This window comes from Oncorhynchus tshawytscha, linkage group LG10 (assembly GCF_018296145.1).
Source record: "Oncorhynchus tshawytscha isolate Ot180627B linkage group LG10, Otsh_v2.0, whole genome shotgun sequence".
In the NCBI taxonomy this organism is placed as follows: Eukaryota; Metazoa; Chordata; class Actinopteri; order Salmoniformes; family Salmonidae; genus Oncorhynchus; species Oncorhynchus tshawytscha.
The window spans coordinates 2,875,414-2,885,574 of record NC_056438.1 but is presented as its reverse complement, the minus strand read 5'-3'; the positions used below and the strand labels follow the sequence as shown (position 1 = coordinate 2,885,574).

General features: G+C 44.1%; 1 pseudogene; it reads right to left on the bottom strand.

The window, feature by feature from the left end:
- LOC121847374 overlaps positions 1 to 10,161 on the bottom strand; it is a 74,572-nt pseudogene that overhangs the window by 49,544 nt on the left and 14,867 nt on the right.

The following is a 10,161-nucleotide window of genomic DNA, read 5'->3' as shown; positions in this document are numbered from 1 at the left end:
CAGTGGGTGGGTAACCTGGACCAGCGTGAGGTCGAACCATTTGTACTGATCTGCAGGCCAGTGGGTGGGTAACCTGGACCAGCGTGAGGTCGAACCATTTCTACTGATCTGCAGGCCAGTGGGTGGGTAACCTGGACCAGCGTGAGGTCGAACCATTTCTACTGATCTGCAGGCCAGTGGGTGGGTAACCTGGACCAGCGTGAGGTCGAACCATTTCTACTGATCTGCAGGCCAGTCGTGACCTTCTTCTGCACATTTTCTTGGAACAGTTTAGTTTCAATAATGTTTAAGTCCTTAAAATCATTGTCACGTGATTAATCATAAAAATCTGAATTAAAATTATTAAATCTAAAAGTTTATATTCAACTATTTTGTGAGATCACCAACCTATGCTGTTTGGACACATTGACACCATGATCCATTGGGGGCAATGAGCATATATAACTCAGAGAGAGACCTACTACAGTACTACCTACTGCCTATAGGATATAACTTCCATAGGACTCAGAGATAGACCTACTACTGCACAGGCCTATAGGTTATAACTCAGAGAGAGACCTACTACTGCACAGGCCTATAGGTTATAACTCAGAGAGACCTACTACTGCACAGGCCTATAGGTTATAACTCAGAGAGAGACCTACTACTGCACAGGCCTATAGGTTATAACTCAGAGAGAGACCTACTACTGCACAGGCCTATAGGTTATAACTCAGAGAGAGACCTACTACTGCACAGGCCTATAGGTTATAACTCAGAGAGAGACCTACTACTGCACAGGCCTATAGGTTATAACTCAGAGAGAGACCTACTACTGCACAGGCCTATAGGTCTATAACTCAGAGATAGTCTATAGGTCAATGTAGCAGTAGGTCTCTAACTTCCATCGTCTACTCAGTAAAGTACCTAAATCTGGCAAAAACAAAAACAGAAAATATCCTGATGAAAATGTGGGTTGGTTCTCTCTTTGTTCCACCTGTCCGCCTCCCTTTCCATCGGTCTTGAGCTAATCGCTAATGAAGAGCAACAAGCAGGCGACAAGCATAGGCCTGCATAGCATACCCAGAGAAACGCATTGGCCTTAATCTGGACCCATAGGGCTGCATAGCATACCCAGAGAAACGCATTGGCCTTAATCTGGACCCATAGGGCTGCATAGCATACCCAGAGAAGCGCATTGGCCTTAATCTGGACCCATAGGGCTGCATAGCATACCCAGAGAAGCGCATTGGCCTTAATCTGGACCCATAGGGCTGCATAGCATACCCAGAGAAACGCATTGGCCTTAATCTGGACCCATAGGGCTGCATAGCATACCCAGAGAAGCGCATTGGCCTTAATCTGGACCCATAGGGCTGCATAGCATACCCAGAGAAGCGCATTGGCCTTAATCTGGACCCATAGGGCTGCATAGCATACCCAGAGAAGCGCATTGGCCTTAATCTGGACCCATAGGGCTGCATAGCATACCCAGAGAAACGCATTGGCCTTAATCTGGACCCATAGGGCTGCATAGCATACCCAGAGAAACACATGGGCCTTAACCTGGACCCATAGGGCTGCATAGCATACCCAGAGAAACACATGGCCTTAATCTGGACCCATAGGGCTGCATAGCATACCCAGAGAAACACATGGGCCTTAATCTGGACCCATAGGGCTGCATAGCATACCCAGAGAAACACATGGGCCTTAATCTGGACCCATTTGAATGAGGTTGAGCCCTCTCCCTTCACCTCACCTCTAGTATGACACACCATACTGAGACAGAGAGATGCTGTTTCACTGTCCAGACAGCATCAGATACATGGTCTACACATACTGAGACAGAGAGGTGCTGTTTCACTGTCCAGACAGCATCAGATACATGGTCTACACACACTGAGACAGAGAGGTGCTGTTTCACTGTCCAGACAGCATCAGATACATGATCTACACACACTGAGACAGAGAGGTGCTGTTTCACTGTCCAGACAGCATCAGATACATGGTCTACACACACTGAGACAGAGAGGTGCTGTTTCACTGTCCAGACAGCATCAGATACATGGTCTACACATACTGAGACAGAGAGATGCTGTGAGGTGCTGTTTCACTGTCCAGACAGCATCAGATACATGGTCTACACATACTGAGACAGAGAGGTGCTGTTTCACTGTCCAGACAGCATCAGATACATGGTCTACACATACTGAGACAGAGAGATGCTGTGAGGTGCTGTTTCACTGTCCAGACAGCATCAGATACATGGTCTACACATACTGAGACAGAGAGGTGCTGTTTCACTGTCCAGACGGCATCAGATACATGGTCTACACACACTGAGACAGAGAGGTGCTGTTTCACTGTCCAGACAGCATCAGATACATGGTCTACACACACTGAGACAGAGAGGTGCTGTTTCACTGTCCAGACAGCATCAGATACATGGTCTACACACACTGAGACAGAGAGATGCTGTTTCACTGTCCAGACAGCATCAGATACATGGTCTACACAGACAGAGAGATGCTGTTTCACTGTCCAGACAGCATCAGATACATGGTCTACACACACTGAGACAGAGAGGTGCTGTTTCACTGTCCAGACAGCATCAGATACATGGTCTACACATACTGAGACAGAGAGATGCTGTTTCACTGTCCAGACAGCATCAGATACATGGTCTACACACACTGAGACAGAGAGATGCTGTTTCACTGTCCAGACAGCATCAGATACATGGTCTACACATACTGAGACAGAGAGATACTGAGAGGTGCTGTTTCACTGTCCAGACAGCATCAGATACATGGCTACACATACAGAGACAGAGAGATGCTGTTTCACTGTCCAGACAGCATCAGATACATGGCTACACATACAGAGACAGAGAGATGCTGTTTCACTCTTATCAGAGATTGATGTGTTTTCTGTCGGGGCAGTCTAATAAATGATCAATATTTTATTTGGACGGGCGCGCCAGGCCCCCTAAGGCCCGCCAATAATGTTGGCCCTTGTTGACTCCATACAGAGGCTGGCCACTGACAACAATATTACAGTCAGATTCAATGATTTATACACACTAGATGACTGACAGGGAGTGCTGATTTGAAGCCACCGCGCCACCATCTTGGTTCTCCTCCTCCATTGTAAACATATTGAGGAAGTTATAGAAATGCAGTTATTACTGCATTACTACATTATTTTTATTCTATTATAGACACCTTAATGTGTACATTAAAACATATTATGAGGTGAGTAAAAACATTTAAAAATAAACTTTACAAAACTTCCTTTATTAAAGTAGAATTTGTTTGGAAGTTCTAATGTTACTGTCCCCACAACAACAACAACAACAAAATACGTAAATACATTTAATTTTGTCCTTGAAATATTTAAATTAAATACTGTAGAATCCCATTCATTCCTATTCCTCCGACTGGATGGTCACGTGCTGGCTTCAAAGCCTCTCATTGGCTAAAACATAGCATCAGCAATACAGGGTTTATATACTTCATTGGTCAGATCACGAGAAGGGTGTAAATTGCAGACCGCAATTAGGGATGTTTTCTGATATCGGTGTTTATTGATAGGATGTTACACCCATTGACGCTCGCCATTGGTCTGTGGGCGTTTCTTTCGTGTATGATTGTAGGTAAGCCTAACCCTTTTCCTAACCGTAACCTCATTGTCCTGACCTGCCATGCTAAATCACCTAACCTGCTATGTAAACAAATAATCTGTGTCGAGAAACAATCAATCTCATAACACCGGAACTGACCGATGGTAGGTATCAATGGTTGTTCCCTGATATCAAGAAACGCCCCGAATTGCGGTCTGCAATTACACCATATTGAGACCTGCGGTGACAATTATTTTACAAGAAAAATATCATTTAAAAATGAAGCTAATTAAGCAAACGCAGATCACCGCAACTAGAGCAGGAGGATAGAAATCCGGCTGCACATGGTCACTATTATTGAACCAAACTAACGCCAAAAAAGGACAGCTGAGGATGACAGTTTGATTACTCACACTAGGTATACACTACAATCCCCTGAAGTGTCATCGTTTTATGACATGGTAGGCACAGCTAACCACATGACCGAGTGTGAGATGAGTATAGTTCCAATTCCAAACCCGTTGGCGACAAAAAAAAATAATGCAAATACCGTTTATTGTCCCTAAAAACTTACCGTTAAAAACGGAGCATGCACACGCAGATATATTCCTAGTCAAACCGGAGAATGGAGTTCGGTATAGCAGGAGAAGAAACGGATCCTTTGCCAGTGTACACAGAGCAGACCTCTCCCACGGACCTACCCGTAGAACTGACACGAGCTTCTCCCGACACCGGTTGAGCGCGAGTGCGTAGGGAGAGTGGTGCGCATGCGTGGACACCCCCAACGCTGCTCGCTCAGGTGTGATGAGAGAGAGAGAGAGTGGAATAGATTATTTTTGATAGCCCTATATTGACTGTAGAATACAGTACAGAGGAAAAAGCAATATCAGATGAATGAAAAGGGTTGCCTACAATATGATGCAGCCTCTGTGTGCCATGTCGTCATGCTGTGGGCAGGCTGTGTGTGAAGGGAGTGTGTTAAGGGTAGATAACAGCTCAGCCTGTCCCTCCCTTGGCACTTGTCTTTGAATTCTCTCCCAGTAATTAGCTGCAGTGTGTGCCACTGTATCAGTCAAAATTAAAAGGGTCAATCTGCAATTGGTACAAGCATTTGAATCAAATAGCCATTGATTGTTTTAAATAATAACTTATGAATGCCTCGTGAACTTAGTTAAACTGCTGCACCACAGATCATCCCTTTAAGTAATCTTGAAAACACTTAGCTGGGTAAAGTCAGTGTAGAGAATAGAGCTGTCAGTATCCTAGATTAGTACGACAGTGAGTCAGTCCTCGCTGCCCAGTGGACAGAGCTCCTCCTGCTCTCCGGAGAGATTTTTGTCAAAATGACCCTAGATACGGACACACACCAGATCGTCAAAACAGGTTTAGCAGTGAAGGCATTTTGTTCTCAATTGGCTAATCAACTCTCCAATTACTATATCTCCCAGCAGTTTTTATTCAATGGGAAATAGCTGGATAGTCCGAGACTGTGCCTGAATGAAACCAGACCTTACCCACTGGGCAGACATCAATTCAACGTCTATTCCCACGTTTCATTGAAATGACATAGAAACAACATTCTCCACCTTTCACCCAAAGTGTGCACTTTGGGAGAAGGGTGGAGAAACGGGATTGAAGCCTTAGCGTTGGGAACTAGCGAGGCTGAAAACAGACCATTAGCTCTGTGGAGAGAATAGCCCCTAGTCACTTTGTTTAGGCATCTGACGGATGCTAAGTAAACACACAGTACAATGAGACATTCTAGAACACTGCTTATGGAACCCTGAGAAGGAAAAATGATGTCATAGTGAGTGATGTCATAAACGCGGTCCTAAAAATAAATAAATATAGCTCATTAACATAACAGTCATGTGATCAGCTCATTAACATACCGTAAATACTATATATATATATATATAAATACTAATATATATATATATATATATATATATATATATATATAATATATATATATATAACTTCACCCCCATCAACATGTACAGATTACAATTTAAGTATATATATATATATTATATTACGTTATGTTAATGAGCTGATCACATGACTGGAAAAACACTGACTGGGACTATAAAAAGTGAATAAGTAAATAAACATTAACATTAACATTCAAACACTCTATTTTCTGACATGACAAAGACATGATAAAACAAATTGTACACAAACATTTTAATGGGCAAGATTCAAAAACACAACAAAAGCTCTGAGGAAAGCCAACAGGTCAATACATAAAAGCTTAACACATCTAAGTAACACTGGCAAGAGCAGTGTTGTGCAAGTCATTTTCTTTAAGATCGCCACAAATGATTCCCACGCACCTGCAACAAGCCCACTCCGATGTGCAAGTCATTTCCCTATTTTAAGATTTGAGAAAAAAAAAATGGTGAAACCCGCTCACTGCTCTGTAATAAGCTTTATGGATCAGCCTCTGATTGGACGGGAGGTCGATTTGCAACGCTTAAAGAGCAGTATGTAGGTTTCTCCTTTTGTCTCGTTTTATTCAACCGTTATCATGCACCTGCAACGAAGATAACTCAGATGTGCGAGTGCTTTTTGAATTTCCTATTTTAAAAGAATCAAAAACACGTACATTATACACAAAGAATAATGTTGATCTCGATATTTGGCATTAAATTACGTTTATATTCAAAAACACACAATTGTTATTTTTGGTAGGTAGACAAGTGCAAAAGATGTGTTTGGAATTACACCGAACTAAAATACAAAACGCAACCTGGAAAAAAGTGTTTCATGAGCCGAAATAAAAGATCCCCGAAATGTTCCGTACACACAAAAAAGCTTATTTCTCCCAAATTTTGTGCACAAATGTGTTGACATCCCTGTTAGTGAGTATTTCTCCTTTGTCAAGATAATCCATCCACCTGACAGGTGTGGCATAATCAAGAATCTGATTAAAAACAGCATGATCCGTACATAGGTGCACCTTGTGCCAGGGACAATAAAAGGCCACTCTAAAATGCTACAGATGTCTCAAGTTGAGGGAGAGTGCAATTGGCATGTTGATAGCAGGAATGTCCACCATAGTTGTTGCCAGATAATTGAATGTTCATTTCTCTACCTCCAATGTTATGTTAGAGAATTTGGCAGTACGTCCAACCGGCCTCACAACTGCAGACCACATGTAACCACGACAACCCAGGACCTCACATCTGGCTACATCACCTGTAGGATCGGGAGGGGGTGCTGAGGAGTATTTCTGTGGGCCTATGCCCTCCACGGCTGCACCCCTGTAGTCATGTGAAATCCATAGATTAGGGACCTAATAAATTGATCGACTGGTTTCCTTTATATGAATTGCAACGCGGTAAAATCTTTTAAATTTGTTTTGTGGGTATTTTTTATATTTTTGCTCAGTATAGTTGATTCTGGTAGGAATCTAAAGATCCTTATAAAGCCCAAGAAGGTTCTAGAGTGTAAAAGGTTCTAACGGTCTCGAACATTCTACAGTCTCTGGCTTTGGTTCCATATCTCAGCACCGCATGTTAGTTTGGTCCTTTAGTTGTAGGCTGCGTCCCCACATGCTACGCACTTCCCTTTATAGAGCTCCAAAGGTAGTGAACGACGTAGGGAACCGGGTGACATTTTGGACACAGCATTAGTCAATACAGGAGAACTGTACACATAATAATAACGCAAATGCTATGATAGTAACAATGCTACTGCCAAACAGAACTCTTATACAGTCAGTGAATAGGAGAAACAGAGTGAACAACAGTCTATAGTCAGGTCACCTATAGGGTAAGAGGAGAACCTATAGGATCTATAGGGTAAGAGGAGAACCTATAGGATCTATAGGGTAAGAGGAGAACCTATAGGACCTATAGGGTAAGAGGAGAACCTATAGGGTAAGAGGAGAACCTATAGGATCTATAGGGTAAGAGGAGAACCTATAGGACCTATAGGGTAAGAGGAGAACCTATAGGGTAAGAGGAGAACCTATAGGACCTATAGGGTAAGAGGAGAACCTATAGGATCTATAGGGTAAGAGGAGAACCTATAGGACCTATAGGGTAAGAGAATAACCTATAGGATCTATAGGGTAAGAGAATAACCTATAGGACCTATAGGGTAAGAGGAGAACCTATAGGATCTATAGGGTAAGAGGAGAACCTATAGGACCTATAGGGTAAGAGGAGAACCTATAGGGTAAGAGGAGAACCTATAGGACCTATAGGGTAAGAGGAGAACCTATAGGATCTATAGGGTAAGAGGAGAACCTATAGGATCTATAGGGTAAGAGGAGAACCTATAGGATCTATAGGGTAAGAGGAGAACCTATAGGATCTATAGGGTAAGAGGAGAACCTATAGGATCTATAGGGTAAGAGGAGAACCTATAGGATCTATAGGGTAAGAGGAGAACCTATAGGATCTATAGGGTAAGAGGAGAACCTATAGGATCTATAGGGTAAGAGGAGAACCTATAGGACCTATAGGGTAAGAGGAGAACCTATAGGATCTATAGGGTAAGAGGAGAACCTATGAGGTAAGAGAAGAACCTATAGGGTAAGAGGAGAACCTATAGGGTAAGAGGAGAACCTATAGGGTAAGAGGAGAACCTATGAGGTAAGAGAAGAACCTATGAGGTAAGAGGAGAACCTATGAGGTAAGAGGAGAACCTATGAGGTAAGAGGAGAACCTATGAGGTAAGAGAAGAACCTATGAGGTAAGAGAAGAACCTATGAGGTAAGAGGAGAACCTATGAGGTAAGAGGAGAACCTATGAGGTAAGAGGAGAACCTATGAGGTAAGAGAAGAACCTATGAGGTAAGAGAAGAACCTATGAGGTAAGAGAAGAACCTATGAGGTAAGAGGAGAACCTATGAGGTAAGAGGAGAACCTATGAGGTAAGAGGAGAACCTATGAGGTAAGAGGAGAACCTATGAGGTAAGAGGAGAACCTATGAGGTAAGAGGAGAACCTATGAGGTAAGAGAAGAACCTATAGGACCTATAGGGTAAGAGGAGAACCTATAGGGTAAGAGGAGAACCTATAGGCCCTATAGGATAAGAGAACAGGAATGTCGACAATACCCTCTGTTTTGGCCCACAGATGTGGCAGTTGAGAGGCCCCAACTTGCATTAAGATACTGGAAGGTTTCATGGGCCCCCAGACATGGTGGATGGTTATTGGGGTGATGAGCTCTCCTCTAGCCAGGAAGGAGGCTCCGTGCCGGGCATGGGTAGCTTGGTGCTTGCCTGCTGCAGGCTGAGCTCCAGGTGCTGGTGGTTGGAGGTGCTGTTGGAGGCTATAGCACCATGGAACAATACCAACTGATGCTGGAGAACCTTTACCTGGGGGAGGAGGGGAGGAATTAGTGGGAAAACGAGGGAGGGAGAGGAGTGAATGAGTGTGTTCCATCCAAACCCCCCCTCCAGGGTGGCCGTCAATAATGTCTGATCCCTGGCCATGACCCCACTCTCTGAGGGTGACTCAGTAGGAAGTGATCCCTGGTCATGACCCCACTCTCTGAGGGTGACTCAGTAGGTAGTGATCCCTGGTCATGACCCCACTCTCTGAGGGTGACTCAGTAGGAAGTGATCCCTGGTCATGACCCCACTCTCTGAGGGTGACTCAGTAGGAAGTGATCCCTGGTCAAGACCCCACTCTCTGAGGGTGACTCAGTAGGTAGTGATCCCTGGTCATGACCCCACTCTCTGAGGGTGACTCAGTAGGAAGTGATCCCTGGTCATGACCCCACTCTCTGAGGGTGACTCAGTAGGAAGTGATCCCTGGTCATGACCCCACTCTCTGAGGGTGACTCAGTAGGAAGTGATCCCTGGTCATGACCCCACTCTCTGAGGGTGACTCAGTAGGAAGTGATCCCTGGCCATAAATGCACCCCCTATTTGACCTCGTCTTCTTATATCGTCTCCTTACCTTATTCTCTTCCAGTAGTTTGAGTTTGACTGACAGGTCGTTTCGGCTCTTCTCATACTTCTCTCTCTGGTTCTGGAAGGTTCTCTGGGCCTGCTCTAGTTTGGGGAGGGTGGCGGTGTCTCGAGGTCCCAGGTTCAAGTCCTCCAGGTCACAACGGTACGCATCGTACTCGATCCTGTAAGACATTGGTCGTGTTCAATTTTTACATCCCGATGTGGCCCTCGAGCCAAAATGGTCACTGGCCTAGCGAGATAACACAAAGGTTGTTGTGTTGCCTGGTCTCTCTCTGTGTGTGTGTGTGTGTTACCTGGCTGTCTCGTAGTGTTTCACGTTAACCATGGTGTCCTCTATAGTTTTGTTAACCAGTGTGTTCATATCAGAGGTGAAAGAGTTCACGGCCGAGACCATGACCTCTCCGCTCTTCGACAGGAACCGCTGGGTGTCCCCCGTTCAGACCAAACTCTACCTGAGAAATACAAACCAGAACAAGAGGATTTGAGAGGACACTTTGCACACAAAAAAACTGTTGGAAACATTCAAGTCTGTATTTGAAGCCTTATCCAGAAATGAGAATTAAACCAAAAATAAAAGTAATTGTCTTGAGGACGGTGCTGGTCACTTCACCCCCATCAACATGTACA